At 34.9% G+C, this 18,111-nt stretch overlaps 1 protein-coding gene and 1 pseudogene across 2 annotated transcripts in view; one reads left to right on the plus strand and one right to left on the minus strand.

The window, feature by feature from the left end:
- LOC306659751 (tyrosine-protein phosphatase non-receptor type 21-like) overlaps nt 1-18,111 on the minus strand; it is a 355,478-nt gene that overhangs the window by 46,982 nt on the left and 290,385 nt on the right.
- LOC306658924 (hepatoma-derived growth factor-related protein 3-like) lies at nt 7,983-10,194 on the plus strand (annotated as a pseudogene). Its single transcript has 2 exons — nt 7,983-7,997; nt 9,547-10,194. The product of its transcript is annotated as a hepatoma-derived growth factor-related protein 3-like (transcript).

The following is an 18,111-nucleotide window of genomic DNA, read 5'->3' on the forward strand; positions in this document are numbered from 1 at the left end:
ATAAGCCCTTGCTCTTTTTTGGAGCTTCTGGGCATGAATACATTCCTTAAGGGGGTGTTGGAATTTTCCATGAAGGCATTTGTTCCCTTGGGACATAATTACCTCATTCTGAAGAAGTTCATGAACAGTCAAGAAGTTAAGGACAGTTGAGGTAGAACTTAAAGGACAGTTGAAAATATTCTCTGGAATATTCTAATGAAATCTGAGGCACAGACAGACCCTACAATGCTTTTGTGAGATGGGAGATCTCTGCAACCTGCAGTAATCTGCCCATTAACAAAACTAGGGACCCAAAGTCAAGTAAAGCTCTGGTCTTTAGAGCAATAAAATAGTCACATATTTACTTTCTGTGTTGTATTTCTATGTATGTTATGGAAAGTATCAATCTTTTTTTTGCAATCACTGCAGTAATTTAAGGAAAAGAACTGTGACTATATATGAAAAAGCAATAAATTAAGAAGCAGAAGTATATTATTAGATGTTTAAATGCACCAATGAGGATCTACACAAGAGTCTTAAAAGAGTCTAGGACAAGGGGCATAAAACAACTTGAATACAGCAATATAGAGTTCAGCAGATACTAAAATACAACTTATTAATGGAAACATTTAAGTTCATAGTTTGGTGAAATTATGACATAACATATGAAATTATGGGCAAATTATATGAATTCTAGAATATTTTATTTATAAAAAGTAGATTCAATTTCAAGAAAAAAGAACTCAATACAAAACTGTTGTAATTATAGTTTTCAAAAATGAAAATTGCATATTTTATATGTAAGGAGATGGCAAAATGATTCTTCACTACATTAACAAAAATAGGAAAGATGCCTTACATTTTGTTTCAAGGTTTGCTGGTACTGATAAGCTATTGTCCAGAGTCATAATGCCATTTTCTTCTTTCATAGGAGTGGATAGAACAGCTTTGTATTCATCTTGTATGTAAGTCCCATCATGCATGCCACATTACCTTGTGGTGCTTGTCTTATGGAAGCTAACATTTAGGTTAGGGTCTCTTCCAATGGCCCCTTAGGTTCTTATTCCCATCTCATCCTTCTTCTTTGTTCAGTCTGTGTCCCAGTAACCCTTAAAACTTGACATTTGGATTGATTGTCAATTAGAAAAATACAAGCAGGACAGAACCCTTCATTGTTCAATGATCCAATCATATTTAAATTTATATTTGCACATATGCACACATACTCCCACCTACACTCTATGACTCTATGGGCATGCATATGCATGTACACACACACACACACACACACACACACACACACACACGTGCACACACACACAAAGTTTTCCACTTAAGGGCCATTAACCCTGAATTTCCCAGGCAGTAAAATATGGTTGATCATTTGAGGAGATTCTAAAACCATTCCTTTGGGATTATTTACCAGGTCATTTTAAGCACTCATTTAGAATAATAGGCATAGGAAAACTCATTTGGAGTAAATTCCAATTATTGTAGAGCAGTTCACAGCCCAAATATTCCTGAACTCTGAAATACTTAGCATCATTAAATTTACCTCCTTCAGCAGCTAAACATTAGTGGAGTCATCTGCTGAGTCATTAAAACAGTTTAAAAAAAAAGATGAATTGTTGATGTGCTTTCAAAGTTTCCTGTAATGAAAGTCGATTTTTAAACTTTGTGTCTAATTTGTTTCTGTTGATATATTTGAGCTTCTGGCCTGTATATGGCCTTTTGAGTTTGCTCAGTAACACACTCCAGGATTTACTACAAACTTGATAGCACTTTTAACTTAGTGAAGCACAATGGTAATACAGGAGTGACCCTAAAGAATAAGCTGTATGTTTATTTAGCAGGTGTAAAATTCCTCTAATCAATCAATTTCAATTTATGCATTTTTGTTTTAATATGTAAATTTCTTTAAAGCAGGACTCTTAAGCTGCCTGTAATAATGATTGTTCATATTTCCATTCACAGTGTCATGGGAAATGAGATTGATGACTCTGATAAGTTCAGATTTGGGGGTTACTGTGAAGGGTAAAAGTATTTGCTTTGGACATAAAAAACATTGCAAATAGATCTTCCCTTGGGAGAAATGCAGAAAAGTCATATCTTCCACATTGAGATAAGTAACAGAAATCAAGGTTTAGGGAGAGAGCTGGTGTAATTGCAAACTAGAGTAATGGGCCAAACCGTGCTCATGTGTCCCACCGGCTGTTTTTGATGGGCTATTGTGTTCAATCTGGAAAGAAAATAGTCTAATGTTTTCCAGTGACTAAAACCACCATAAACTGTGTCGAACATGAGTAAAAGTTCCATATTCTGTCATTTGCAATATACTTGCTTACCAGGCACAGGGGCATAATGAAGACTCTGGTGCCACTGGAGCAAGTAATTCATTGGTATTAAGGAAATTTTTACTTACATAGACAATAATGAAATGTCAAAATTATGTAGTTAGGTAAATTATGTCTCTAAATACCCCCAAGAGGTAAAACACAAAATGGAAGATTCTGACTTTTACTTTCCAGCACTCAAAATGTGTTTTAACAAATTTTATTGCCTTCATAACATGTAGCCTGTAAAAATTGGCAAACAGAAAGATGACTCCCTACAAAACTCTGCAGGAAGGATTTCTGGATTCTAATCACCTGATTGTCCCTTCAATATTGGTGATAGCTCCTGCTTTATGGTTCGTGCTCAGTGCTGTTAAACTTGTCCTTACATTGCTGAGAATGGTTTCAAGTGGCAATGTTGAAGCTTTTTCCCTGCTAGTGCTCTTCTTTCAAATGAAAAAATTTACTTGAAATTAATTTAGTACATCTTGGTGTTTTTTCAATTTTTAATTTTTAAGATTTTTTCCCCATATTATTATTGGTGCATTGTAGTTGTACATAGTCATGGGCTATGTTGCTTCATATTAATACACAACCTACAGAGGAAAGCTCTAAATTCTTCCCATCTATTATTTTAAAGATAAGAAGGGAGCACACTGTCACTGCCGTGGCCTTGCCAATTGCCACCTCATATCACCATTTGGCCTTTCTAGTGACACTCTAGTTGAAAAAAAAAAGTTTTTCCTTTTTCTTTTCTTTTCTTTCTGTGTTGCTCTTTTTTGTTAATTTTATTATTTAGATTCATTTTACACAATTTGGGTACAACTTTCATTTCTCTGGTGTACACAATGTAAATTCACACCATTCGTGTAATCATAAATGTTTGTCTCATTCTATTATTTTTCCTTCCCCCCGCCCCCTTCCCACCCATCATTTTCCTCTATATAATTTATCCTTCCTCCATTCTTGCCTTCACCCACCTTTGTATATCATCATTCACTTATCAGAGAAATTATTTGACCTTTGGTTTTTTGGAATTGACTTATTTCACTTAGCATGATATTCTCCAACTCCATCCATTTACCTGCAAATGCCATAATTTAATTCTTCTATATGGCTGAATATTTTATTGTGTATATATACCACACTTTCTTTATCCATTCATCTATTGAAGGGCATCTAGGTTTCCCACAATCTAGTTATTGTGAATTGAACTGCTATAAACATTGATGTGGCTGTATCACTGTAGTATGCTGATTTTAAGTCCTTTGGGTACAGGCCAAGGAGTGTAATATCTGGGTCAAATGGTGGTTCCACTCTAAGTTTTCTAAGGAATCTCCACACTGCTTTCCAGAGTGGTTGCCCCAATTTTCAACCCCACCAGCAATGTATGAGTGTACCCTTTCCCCACATCCTTGCCAACACCTATTGTTGCTTGTATTCCTGATAATAGACATTCTACTTGGGGTGAGAAGAAATCTTAGGGTAGTTTTGATTTGCATTTCTCTTATTACTAGAGATGTTGAACACTTTTTCATATATCTGTTGATTGCTTGTATATCTTCTGTGGAGTTTCTGCTCATTTCCTTAGCCCATTTATTGATCAGGTTATTTGTATCCTTGGTGTAATGTTTTTTGAATTATTTATATATAAATTCTGGAGATTAGTGCTCTATCTGAAGTGTGTGTGGCAAAGATTTTCTCCCACTCTATAGACTCTCTCCTCACATCGTTGATTGTTTCCTTTGTTGAAAGAAAGCTTTTCAGTTTGAATCTATTCCATTTATTGATTCCTGCTTTTATGTCTTATGCTTTGGGAGTCATATTAAGGAAGTCTGGTCCTAAGCCAACATGATGAAAATCTGGACCTACCTTTTCTTCTGTTAGGTGCAGGGCCTCTGCTCTAATTCCTAGGTCCTTTCTCTTTCCGTCATAAACTTGTTTATCTAAGTACCTTACAAAAGGTAGTGTTATGTCCTGGAATGTGCTGCTTATGATCTTAATTTGTGAAAATCAACTCCATCATCAGTTTTTAGCCAACCCTCTGCAAATGCTTAATAATTACCAAGACATTCTATGTGTTTCTTCTTTCTTCAGAATGAACACAATGTTTTATATACATATTTGATGTCACTCGAAACATTTTGGACAGCAATTAGCACTAAAATATTTATCAGTTAGGGCTAAGAAATGACAGAAATGGTAAAAGTAAAGAGAAATTCAACAATTCCTGAGGACATTTTTAGAAATCATAAATGAAGAAATATGGGAAAAAGGAAAAGAGTCAGTTATTTTTAAGATGTTAAGTGTAATAGATATCATGCTAATCAATGTTGATTCTTTTTTTTTTTTTTTCTTTGTAGTTCTGGTAATCTCTATAAGCAAATAGGTAGTTCATTCATTGCTATTAATTGGCACGAAATATTTTGAACCAGAAATCTCAATCAGCTGATACCATTGATTATTTTACCACATGTTCCAAGGAATCTCAATGCAATGATCCTGTGTATTTGTGTCTTTAATTCACTCATTTATTTACGTTGAAGCCAGATACATAGTGTTAAAAACTATTTCAAGTACCAGATATAGAATAAAAGAGAAAAAAAGTCTGTCATCAAGTATCACTCAGCCTGATGTGACAGGTGTGCATTGCCTTATAAACCAGGTACACCCGCAGCTCCCTCCCATCTTCTTACTCTCTTATTACCCACCTTGGCCATGTTGACTCTTCTCTTTCAAATTTGCAAGAAACACCACACTATAAAGCTGTGGGACCTGACTTCCATAATGTCTACTGTGTCGGTAGCTGATTTAATTAAAAAATGGGGAATGTAATTTCCCTAGTTACTAAACCTAGACCTGTGAGGAAGCAGGAAGAAGCCAGTCATGAATCTTCCCTACAGTACAGGATCACTCCAAGTGGGGCTTTCCTTGATCCATTCTAAGTCCTGTACATGAACCACCTGCTCTCTCACCACTGATTCCTTTGACTTGTTGACCAGGAAAGTGCTGCATTGCCTTATATAGTACCCCACCTGTTGTTTTTTTCCCCTTTCCCTTCATTATCATCACTCTGGAAATGCACCTCTCGAGTGTTTTCAGCACATGAATCCTTCCAACCTACACTATTTTTTTTTCTTTCTCCTTTTTTTAAGAATAGGACACAAAGATAGCAAGCAAGAAGTAGGCTTATTGCAAAAATGACAGAGATACAGAGATAGACTTCTCCAAAGAGAAGGGACCCCGGAATTGGGAATTCCCAGCCTATACTATTTCTACTGAATTTGGGAAGACATATAGTCACAGAGACCAAAGGATCTAATACCAGGTTGTTAAATAACTTTGTTACCATAAAAATAGAAAGTTAATTATTAGTAAGTAAGAAAACTGAATAGTAATAAAAAGATTACCTAACACTTATTAAATATCCACTATATATTCAGTGCTTATACTTTTTAAAATATGCAAGGGAAATATTGTTTTCATTAGACATTTTAGGAAAATACAGGCCATATAAATAAACAAAAACAAGTTCAAGCAGCTAATTTGCTAGACTAAGGTTCAAACCTGAGGTTTTCAATGCATACACATACAGACTTTTTTTCTTCCCAGTGTTAAAGAGATCATGGAAGACTTCCCTTAGGGTGCAAGCTTTGGTGTATAATTTTATAGATTACAAAATGAAAAGAAACCATCCATGCAGAAGAAGAATAATGTGAGTAAAGAGGCATTTATTCTCTATTGCAACCCCACAGTCTAAATTCTAAGACAAAAGTTTTCTCTCTTTGCAACAGAAAGAAAAAAGAAGAAGAGAGAAAATGATCCACATTGAGATGAAAATCTCATCTTCACAAGGAAGCATAAAGAATGCCTGATTACTCTTGCTGGTCTCTTATACTTTCACTCAGGGCTTAATTTTGTTTTTCTTTTTTATCATATAAGAGCATTAACAAAAATGTATCCTAGGAAGATAATATAATCTTTAAATTAGTTAAGTTTCCCCCTAGAATTACAATCACTTTATAACATGCAGATTGACCTGATGGACTAGGGGTAAGAAGGAGACTATGTTGTTCTGGGAATGCCAAGGTCACTTCTGGGGAGGCATTTATAGGCTAATGAATGCTGTCTAGATTGCTCAGATGGCAAAGGCTCAGAATTGTCAATGCTTGAGTAAATAAATACATAAATAACTGAATAAATAAGAGCAGTCAGAGGCAATGATTCAGGAATAATGGATCAGGGGAGAGTGAAGTAGAATAAATGTAGAATAAACTAGGAGGGAAAGATGAGAAAGAGAGAACAAGGAAGCCCTAGAAAAGTCAAACTGTGCTTAAGAGTGTGCTTCCATTGTTACTTTATATTTGCTAAAACTTACTTTAGGAGTATAAGAGTGTCTTTTTTAGAAATGCATTTCCTAATGTTGTAGTTTGGCCCTTGAATGTTCCACAAAAGTTCATGTGCTGAAAGTTTGGTTCCCAGCCCATGATGATATTAAGAGGCAGTTAGAACCTTTAGGACGTGGGGCCTCGTGGAAAGGAGTTAGGTTGTGGAGGGTATGAAGTAGACACTATAAATCCAGTGCTGCTTCTTCCTCTCTCTTTCACTTTCTGGCTGCCATGAGGTAAACATATCTCCTTTCCCTCCAGTTCCTGTCATCGTGTACTGTACTGCCACAGACCCAAAGCAACAATAGGCCAAACAAACATTAGCTAAAACTTCTGAAACTGTGAATCAAAGTAAACCTTTCCTCCTCTTAAGTGGATCATTTCAGATATTTTATTCTGGTAACTAAAAGCTAACTGACATACATAGTATGTGATGACATACACATTTCCTTGACTTTTTCTCCTTTGGTATCTTTTGTTTTAGGTTATTACCTTACTGGGACTTGTTAACATGCAAATCCATTACCCATAATGTATAACAGTGGTTTATTATCTTCTGACACATGAAATTGCATTATTTTTATCAGATAAATTATAACCAACTGTACAATATGAGCTCTCAGGTGTGGGTAAATTGGGATTCCTATATGACTATTGTAGGATTAGACTCCCTATAATGGGAGAAGACAAAACTTGATAAAAAGAAAATATGGAATCTTTCCATTGCTGCTTCTAGTAATTCCACAACTATTACACATTGCTCTATGATTTTGCACAGGGGTATAACATGCATTATCTTAATTTTTTCATAGCTGGAGAGCAGGAGTAGTTGATTCTCTAATACTCTGAAAGTTATCAGAGAAAGTTAGAAGTGTTCAGAAAAGCAAAAAAATGAATTTTTAGTAAGGTGTTTATGGGTTTCAATCTTGTTTTTCTGACTTTCTGGTTGAGAATTAGCCAGGGAAAGTTATTTAGATGTATTAGTACATTTTAATTCTACTAAAAATCTACCAAACTGCTACAGAAGAGGACAGATTAGACATAAGAAGAAGTGTCAGAACTTAGAGTTGTGAGGACTCTGTTTTCAAATAACTTTCAGTAAATTAAACAATTTTTAGTATGTGTAGCATTCAATCTTTTAACTTTTAACTTTCTGTAACTTTTCAGTCTTCCTGTCTTATTCTTTCTTTTTTCTTTTCTGGGTTTAAATACATTTATTTTTCTCTTAGTAGGTTGAAAAATCAGATAAGTGAAATTGAAATAGAACTCCCATTTTAAGAAGATGTCACCGGAAATAGTAAGTCACATAGCTATGGGTGTTCTATTGCTGTTCAGGATAATTCTGATCCCATAGGGCATTGTCTACTTGTCCCTGGCAAACTGAGCCTGTGATGCTACTGTAGAACATGTCCCAGCAGGCTTATAAAGCCAAGATGGAACAACAGGAGCTTCTGAACAACAGTTACAGATCCATGATTCTTACCATAATTTGGCCCAGGGCCACTCTGTCTCCCCTTTGACTAATGACTAGCTTTATTAGATATCATCATTGGATATCCAATAACTCTTCTCCTACCTCAAACTTGCTATAGATGCCTTTGATCCCTTCAACTTAAATTCCTCAGTTTTTATACAGATTTGAGTTTTGATGGGATAAATGGTAAACTTAAGACCGATTGTAAGATTTTATCAATGATACCTTTGTAGCTTAGGCAAATGCTTAGGAAATTTATCTGAGAGGAGAGGAGCAGTGAAGAATTTAAACAGGAGGAAGGTAAATCAAGTTCACAACTTATTAAAATATCCCTAGGAACTATGAAAACAATCAGTTGATAGAGGGAGAGAATTGGCATGCTAGCTCTAGGGCTTTTGTACAAATGCAAGTGAAGAATTAATAACACACTTTGTTGAGGTAGTGAGAAGGTGAAGAAACAGGACTCAACAAGTGAGTTTGGATTCAGTTAGAGAATTGAGGTAGAAAAATGAGCAAAGGATGTTTCCGGAATTCTGGATGTGTAGTACATAAGAAAAATTACAGATTCAAGTAAAGTATAAATTTAGTTTTAAGTTCAGGGAATGTAATTTCTCCAGGTGTCATGCAGAGCAAGTTGTCAGCATTATAGGAAACAAGAGTGAATAGTGTTTTATTATAGAAGAGTTAATCATTTCATAGCTTCATGTAGCCTATACATCTAAGATGCTGTAGGCTAAGTGTGGAGTGAGTGTTTATTTCTGTCAAAATCCACAGTTACTCTTTTATATTTAGCTTAATAACTTGATGGTAGAGCACCAGAGCTCTATGAGATGAGGTCATGCTATCTCTTCATAAATCAGCTTTTTCCCAAGTAATACAAGTAGCAACACATTGTAAATTCGATATTAATTTCTAATTTTCCATGAATGGTGAAGAAAAAAAAAATAACTGGACTTCAGTTTTTCCTTTGTCTTCCAGCTCCAGGTGGCCATACGTATCTATGTAAGTACACTGATATGCACATGTGTATGTGGACTGGTGCTTATTTATTCACTTATTCTTTTGATTATAAAATTATTAAAAATTAAAAGAAGTACCAAGAAGTATAGTCAGCACTTGCTTGATTTTGTTCACGTTCAAAAAGGCATATAACCTAGAATATCAGTAAGACTAATAAACAGACTACATCTTAGTGTCTCTTACTGCGTCAATAGTCTCCATTGGCCTAGTCCGCGAGGCCGCTCGCCCGGCTGAAGGCCCGCGGGAGCGGGGCGCAGTCCTTGGCCCGCCTCCTGGCATCTTCGCTGGACAAAGGACGACCCGGGAGGGGAGCCTCCGGAATGGCGCCTCCGCTGCCCCTCGAGTTTAGCAGACGACCGTCTTTGCCAAGATGAAGGGCTACCCACACTGGCGGCGCGGATTGATGAACTTCCAGAGGGAGCTGAGAAGCCTCCAGCAAACAAGTACCCTATCTTTTTTGGCGCTCATGAAGTTGCATTTCTAGTTCCCAAAGACCTTTTTCGGTATAAGGAATACAAAGACAAGTTTGTGAAGTCAAACAAACGGAAAGGATTTAATGAAGGAGTGTGGGAAATAGAAAATAATCCAGGAGTCAAATTTACTGGATACCAGGCAATTCAGTAAAAGAGCTCTTCAGAAACTGAGGGAGAAGGTGGAAACACTGCAGATGCAAGCAGTGAAGACGAAGGTGAGAGAGTCGAGGAAGATGGAAAAGGCAAAAGAAAAAATGAAAAAGGAGGTTCAAAACGGAAAAAGTCATATACATTAAAGAAATCCTCTAAACAATCCCGGAAATCTCCAGGAGATGAAGATGATAAAGACCGAAAAGAAGAAAACAAAAGCAGCTCTGAGGGTGGAGGTGCTGGCAGTGGCACAAGAAACACAACCTCAGACTTGCAGAAAACCAGTGAAGGGACCTAAGTACCGTAACGAATGCTGCATACTAAGGGAAACCACAAGATGGTTAAATGTTTAGTTGTCTAATATTCTTGGATTTGATATGAACCAACACATAGTCCTTGTCATGGACAGAAACCCAGTTTGTGTGTACATTATTCACATTACTCTCTGTTTTGTGGGGAAAAGAGACATTTCAACCTTTTTAAAAAGGCTATTGATTTAATTTCATGTTACTTGGTTTCATGAAGTTGCATTAACCATTAAGAATTATCAAGATTTTTGCACAGACTTATACATGTCTAGGATTCTTTTACCAAGGCAGTTATGTTCATCATTTTCCTGCCTTTACCCCACCACCACCAAACACTTGGTTACATATTAATTAGCATTATTTTAGATAACCACTCCACAATGTTTAAGGATAAGATTTCCTCTTTTGGACAGAACCCAGGAAGTAATTCCTAGATACATAACGTTGGTATATCAAAGATAAAATTAAAAGTGTACTTCTGTTCTGGGGCCCTGTGCAAAGTTTTAATCATATTGTATAATATCTATTCTGTATTAGAAATAGTTAGTTGAAAGCTTATACTTCTCAAAACTCATGTTGTTATGTACACAGATTGTTTCTATATGTGAAGTTAGTGAGTCTTTTTGTCTTAACCCAAAATAAAGGCAATGATTTATTTTTTCCCAATGCCAGTACAATCTGAGCTAATCCCTGAAGGTGGATACTATACATTTTAAGGCTGGAATCACCAGCATCCCTGTGGGAAACCAGACAAAGCATTGACCTTTAAATAGAGATTTTAAAATGAACTGTTTTCTTTTGGAAATAGAATTAGAATAGTTAATATTCACCCATAAATCATTATTATGTGTACATTATTGTTGCTATTGTGATAATAGAGAATTTTATTTATTTTTATGCCAGCTTATATTGTGAAAACATATTTAGTCAATTTGAGTTTTTTTAAATCAATTGTATTTTTATAAATTCAAAATGAAAGATACAATTCCATTTACAACAGCGTCAAAAATAACAAAATATGTATAAATACATTTTAACAAAAGCAGCATAAATTTACACTGTAAAACTACAAAATGTCATTAAAAGAAATTAGAGATGCAAATAATTGGGAAAACATCCTATGTTCATAAGTAAGAAGCACTCAACTGTCGAGATGGAAATAGTTCCGAAAGTGATCTACACATGCAAAGCAATCTTCGTAAGAATCCCAACCAGCTTCCTCCTAGACTTTTATAAGGTGATTCTAAAACTCTTGTGAAACAGTCAGGACCCCAGAACAGCCAAAACAATCTTGAAAAGGAATAAACTTGTACACTTACACTTTCCAATTTCAAAACATATTACAAAGCAATGGCAATCAAGGCAGTGTGGTGCTGGCTAGGATAAGTGCATGGAAAGTCATGTGTTTACAGACAACTGATTTTTAACAGAGGAACCACGAAGGCCATTCAACAGGAAAAGAACAGACTTTTCTCAACAATGAATACTGGAACAACTGGATAGCCACACAGAAAAGAATGAAAAAGAACCATTATCCCACATAAAAAAATTAACTCAAAATGAATTCAAGTCCTAAATATGAATAAAAACTATAATATTCTTGCAAGAAGAAATATGGGTAAATCTTCATGATCTTGGACTTGGCAATGGATTTTTAGGTGAAAACAAAATCATGAGCAACACAGGAGAAAAATGAGGCTTCATCAAAATTTAAAATTTAAAATGCTTCAAGGGACATATGAAGAAAGTGAAAGAATCCACAGAAAAAATATTTGCCAATCATATATCTTCAAAAGGACTTGTATCTACAAATACATAATTTTTACAACTCAATAATAAAGACAACCCCATGAGCAAAGAATATGAATAATTATTTCCCCAAAGAAAATATAAAATTAACCAATAAGCACATAACAGGATGGTTAGCATCCACTAATCATTAGAGAAATGCAAATCAAAACCATTATCAGTTAACATTTCAAGCCCACTAAGACACTTATAGTAAATAACAGTAACAAATATTGATGAGGATTTGAATCATACATTGATGGTAGGAATTTTAAATGGTGCAGCAACTCTGGAAAAGTCTGGAAGTTTCTCAAAATGTTAAATATGGAGTTAGCATATGACCCAGCAATTCCACTCCTAGGTATATACCTGGGGATCAACTGGAATAAGGGAAAGAAAATCCAAACCTGGCAAGTCTGATGACATGCTTGATATTGGCGTGTGGTGGAATGGTACTGAGTAGTCTGTTAATGAAGGCAGAATAGCAGCAGGATCAACCGAAGTCACACTGAGCACCCTTACAGAAGATGACTGATACATGAGAGCCCCTTTGGTTGGGTTGCTTTATGTTTCTGACATAAAGATGCATTTCCTCTTGGCAGGAGGGTCTTCCTCTTCATCAGAAGAGCTTTCTATTGTTAGGTCAATAACATCCACTTTCTTCTTGCTTGCTTCACTGGCTACAGTCACTGAACAAGGCTTACTGAGTACACTTGAAGTTTCTATTTTTGCACATGGTTGACTGGATACTTTCATAGCTTCTTTTTTAGTCTCATTGGACACCAAGAACCATCTTCTTGGTATTTGATTTCATCCACATCAGAACAGTCATTGAGAACTAATGAAATAGAACCACCAACACTCCTTTTGTGTTATACTGCATTGATCCTTCTAACTGGAATGTAACTGCTGCCAACCTGGACATAAAAGTGAAAGGCATTTGCTGGAGTTAGTGGAACAATGAACTGAAAAGGACTGGGGTTAGGGTTAGGGTTGGGGCTAGGGTTATGGTTAGGGTTATCATAAATTTAAATGTATTTCATTTATATCAGAATAAATGAACTATGACATTATAATTATGATACTTTCTAGGTATTTTGTTATAAATCCTCATGCAATCCTCTTTGCATTATGCCCTTTGCATTTTTCTATGTAAACATATTATGGCTCAAATATAAATATAGGTTGTGCTCATCTTAGAGCCATAAATAACCAGTATATTGATGTATAAAGTAAAACACATGATAAATTAAGGCTTGGTAAAACCATGACACCAATTAATTAAATGACCCACAAAAGAGTAAGTAATTCAATATCAGTATTAAGTAAACTTGACCATTAAATAACTTTGGAATTACTATGAATTTTAAGAATTTTACAAATATACTTAAATAATAACATTTTAAGCTAATGATTGACATGTTTCAATTCTAGAGAAATAAAACCTTTCCATATTAAAACTTGTTTGAAATATAATTACTTTGAATAATAAATACATTCAAACTAAAATAATGACAGAATCATTATTAGTTGACTTTCTGAGACAAGAAAATAATGCTCAACATAAACAGTAAAGTACTTATTGCTGTCAACTTTCATATAGGAACAGATTTGTTTTATGTTTTTATATTTTTATCACACTAGTTTTTTTTCTAGTAGATGTGATTTTCCAATTTTTTCTTTCTTGAGTTTGTGAGGAAATCTTTTCCTATAAATTACTTGAAACAGGGAGAATTATTCTCCAGGAGATACATAGTAATTTCATCCTTTATTGTTACTGTCAGTTGATTGCCAATCAAGAAAAAAAAAAATCTGCCTTGATTTTTTTTGTTGTTTTTTGAGAGAAATCTTCTTCCTCTTTCTCCTCTTCTTCTCCTTCTCCTCTTCTTCCTCCTTCTCCTTCTTATTTCTTCTTCTTTTCAGTAGAAAAGGTGCAAAAGTGAAAGGAGGTCTGGGATTTGTGGAAGAATAAGAGAAAAATTGATTCTGATGTGACCTGTTTCATGGACATCTGTCTAGTGTAATTCCACAGGGCCCAAAGTTCAGAGATGCCCTGAATAAGCAGGTGGATATTGTGTGTGAAAAAGGACATCCAGGTCTTCACTTTTCACTGCACTCCACAGACTGTGTTCTGACATGATTATGTAAGTATGGATGTTTACATCATGTTGCCTGCTTTATTACAATGGAAACACATGTACCAACCATTGTTTTCCAACAAGAAGTTTTGAAAACTGGAAAAAATTAAACATTTTTCTCTAGGTAATTTAATGCAAACAATTGTGAGAAAATTATCACAGCTAAGAATGCATGGGGAGAAACTAAATTTTAGTTTTTGAATATTCTCTTTCATTTTGCAAAATAAATGATGTTCCAAGGGTAAAAGTTGGTCATCATGATTCTTATAAATTATTGCATATTTATTTTGAACTTGTTTAGCATTCATTCTTAAAAGTCATTTTGCTTTTTTCTTGTAAACATTTTATTGAGGTATAATAAGTAATATAAATGACAATTTTTGAACTGCCATCCAAGTAGAAACATCAATAGGAAATATGGAAAACTATTTAGTTAATTGACCAGCATGTTACACACTTAAAAGTCAGAGTATCTGTGATTCTACTATCATGTCAATCCATAAGGAAGGAAAAGATCCAGGCCTGGAAAAGTTCACCTTTTATATAGCATAAGGCAGAAAAAGATCCACAAGGAGATTAGGTGTTAAAAATCTTTCCTAGTTGTCAACACTTCTCTTTCTAGTTATTACAATCTTGCTATTTTATATTCCTCATTTTTATGTACCTTTTATTGAGTTGTTAATTATTTGTCAGCTGGTTTTAAAACCTTAACATGTTTGTTATGCATAGTTCTTACTTCATTTTCCCATTTCCAGCCACCTATTGCCTCCACACCTCATTTCTGGGCTCAGTTAATTTGAATTTCACAAGAGATTGAATCTCCTGTCTCTGTAGTGATTGGTGTCCAGAAGATTGGTAGGGGGGACAAAGACCTAACATGCTTATGCATTTTATTGACTTTTAATTAATTGTCCTCTTATCAGCCTGCCATGGACTTTTGTCTGGCACCAAAGACTTTTCTGAGGTTCTTTAAGGCAAATTGCTTACCTTGTTCTCTAAGTACTTTTGACACCTTGCAAAGTTTGTTTCTATTCCTTCATTTGTTTTCCAAAAAATATGTTTGATCTCTTGTCAATTGCTATTTTCTGTCTTCTTTTGTGTGAGTTGTTTTGGATAAAGAGATGGTTTTTGTTTCAATTTATCTTCTCCGGTGCCATATTAGTAAAAATACATGTCATTATTTCAGAATTAACTTTCATTGTTGAGTTTCATTCTAATCACACACATTTTCCACAAAAGTCAGACACTACACTCTTCCAAGCATGGAAATAATCATAATTCATGCAGTTGGTCATTCTGACCAGGATACTTTGGATCCTGAATGTTCCCAAAAGGCCCATGTTTGAATGCTTCATCCCCAGAGTGGAGCTATTGGGACATGGTGGAACCTCTGGAAGGCAGAGTCTAGTGAGGGGTCTTTAGGTTATTGAGGCTATGCTCCCCAAAGGAACTGTAGGATTGTGGACCCTTCTTCTCTCTGTTGCTCCCCTACTGTGAAGTCAGCAGTTTTGCTCTGTCATGTTTTCCTACCATGATGTGCTACCTCACCACAGACCCAATTAGTGGTGCAAACTGTTCATGGACTAGAATCTCAAAAACTATAAGATGAAATAAACCTTCACTCTTTATAACTTGATTCTTTGAGATAGTTTTTTACACTGATGGAAATCTAACTAACACGCTAATGTAGATTCCTTTCTTTGTGTCTTTCTTCTCGCTCCCCACATCTGTCTATGCTCCAGCCTAAAGAAATTTTACCTAAATCCTACTACATCTTTATTTTTGTTATTTTCAATATGTTAGACACAGCAGCAGCGCATCACAATCATGATTATCGTTTTCAAATTCATTATCACCATCATCTCATATCATCAATTCTTCAAACTATTTAGACCAAATTGAGTCAAGCATACTAAATATTATACACTATGCTGATGGCTTTACATTAGAATTTAAAAACAATATATTGTGGAATGCAATCTTTTTACATATGAAAAAACTAAGGCAAGAGAGGTTAAATAAAATGTCTAAGGTTACATAATTTGAAAATGATAGCACTTGTACATGATCATGGTCTGCTTGGATATTATGTTTGTTTGTTTGTTTGTTTGTTTTTAACATATACCCCGAATCTTTTTAAGGAAAAAAATACTTCAACTTATCTCTTTAGAATTTTCAGATAATTTGACATTGGTATTTTATTCATAAAAGAGAAATAATCTAAGGTTCCACAATTTCCACATAAATAAATTAATCTTATAAAATCAACATATAAAAGATATTTTAAATTGGTAAGTTTGTATTTCATTGCTCTCAATATATGTGGACATAGAGTCACCTGAAATATTCTAATGTCACTGAAAGCAGTCTAACCAAGGGTCTGTTCTTGTAACAAGTAAAAATGTGATGGCATAGTAACAATAACCAGAGAACAGACTGTCTTTTGTGGAAACTCAGAGATCAGTGAGGATTTTTCTCTTCTTTTATTACTTTATCTTTTACACATCTTTAGGAGTTAGTTTCTCACAACATAGCATGAATCCTGTTGAGAATTTGCATATGAGCATGTCATGAGATTCAGTAGGTGGTAAGAAAATACAAAACAGGCAAGTAAATGGGGTTATGCCTGCATTCCTCAACTGTCTAAATATAGTCATGAAACAATTATGATGTGCACTAGAGGATAGAAAGACAACCAACATGTTGAATTGGCAGACATACTGGGAGTAACATTAAGAAGAGGTAATGTTAAGAGACTTTGAGTTATTGAATTATTATCGCTTTGGGATACAAAGTGTTCAAGTGCAACCTAAGTGGACATTTGCTGGAGATATTTCAGAGTATATACAAGAAGGAAAGAGAGAACCACCGAGGCCTCTGCAAATCTAAGACTCCAGGATTTTAATATCCCATTGCCCCAATGGTGTTCCAAGGGCAAGCTTCCATTACAAGTCTGGGACCTTGATTTCTGCAGCAGTTCTGTGTGCTGGGGAACAGTGGAAACAGACATGAGTTGAATTCACAGGGTCTGAAACATTGTGTTTCAGAGAAAGTCTGAAGGGCAGATGTGCCCTGAATATCAAATGACCAAAATCAATTTAAACCTTTTTCTATGCTCAATTCCCAGCTACTGTCTTGGGCCCAGTGCACTGTCTGTAGGCAGCCTCTTTTGCTTGGCATATGTTTATTGCCTTCAAATTGTTTCTTTTTTTAATGCAGCAGCCACTGTCAAGAATAGAGGTCCATTTGCATGGTGCAGTGCCTACACATTTTAGTTTATTGGACAATAAGCCTCACTGACACATCTATTTGAAATCTTAATCCAGGGGCTTCTAATACATTTCTACATTATGGCAATGGGTCTGAAGGAAGGAAATGTATTTGATCATGATTTAAAACTTATAACTCATTACTTTGGCAAGTGAATGAAGCATTAATTTGGACAGAATAATAAAACTATTCCTAAGGTTATGAAAGTTTGGCAGTGCTAGAAAAAACTTCTCTTAATGTGCAAAATACTGCTTCTGCCTTAAAAGTATTCTTTCTAACACTAGTTGAACTAGTTAGAAATGTTGTATTTTTCTTTCTCCAAAACTGGATCTCTGCCTGGAATATATATCAAATGCCTCTAGCATTAAAATGCTTAAAAGTAAGTGTTGCTTGGGAGGCAAAAAAGTTATCAAAGACAAATAAACAAAAACTCCAGTTTAAGTAGAAATAATAAAAATGTTCGATAACAAAGTAAATGGACTAAAGCCTTCAAGACCATCATACAAATAAAAATAAGAAAAATATTTGGCAATGGCAACTGAGATACAACAATAATGAAAAATGAAATTTAAACTATACTATTTCTAGCAAAATATTTCCTAATTAGTGGATTTAGAATAGCGAACAGGGGGAAGTAGGACTAAGAGAAAGAATAGACAAAGTCGTACAAGTATGTTCCAATAGAAAACAAAATCATAATTTGCATATAGTTACCTATTTCTAATCTGAGATAGTTGATTTGTTAATTATGGATTTCTTTATCTTGAATCCATTAAAAATGACATACTAT

Source organism: Sciurus vulgaris, assembly GCF_902686455.1.
Source record: "Sciurus vulgaris genome assembly, chromosome: 4".
Lineage (NCBI taxonomy): Eukaryota > Metazoa > Chordata > Mammalia > Rodentia > Sciuridae > Sciurus > Sciurus vulgaris.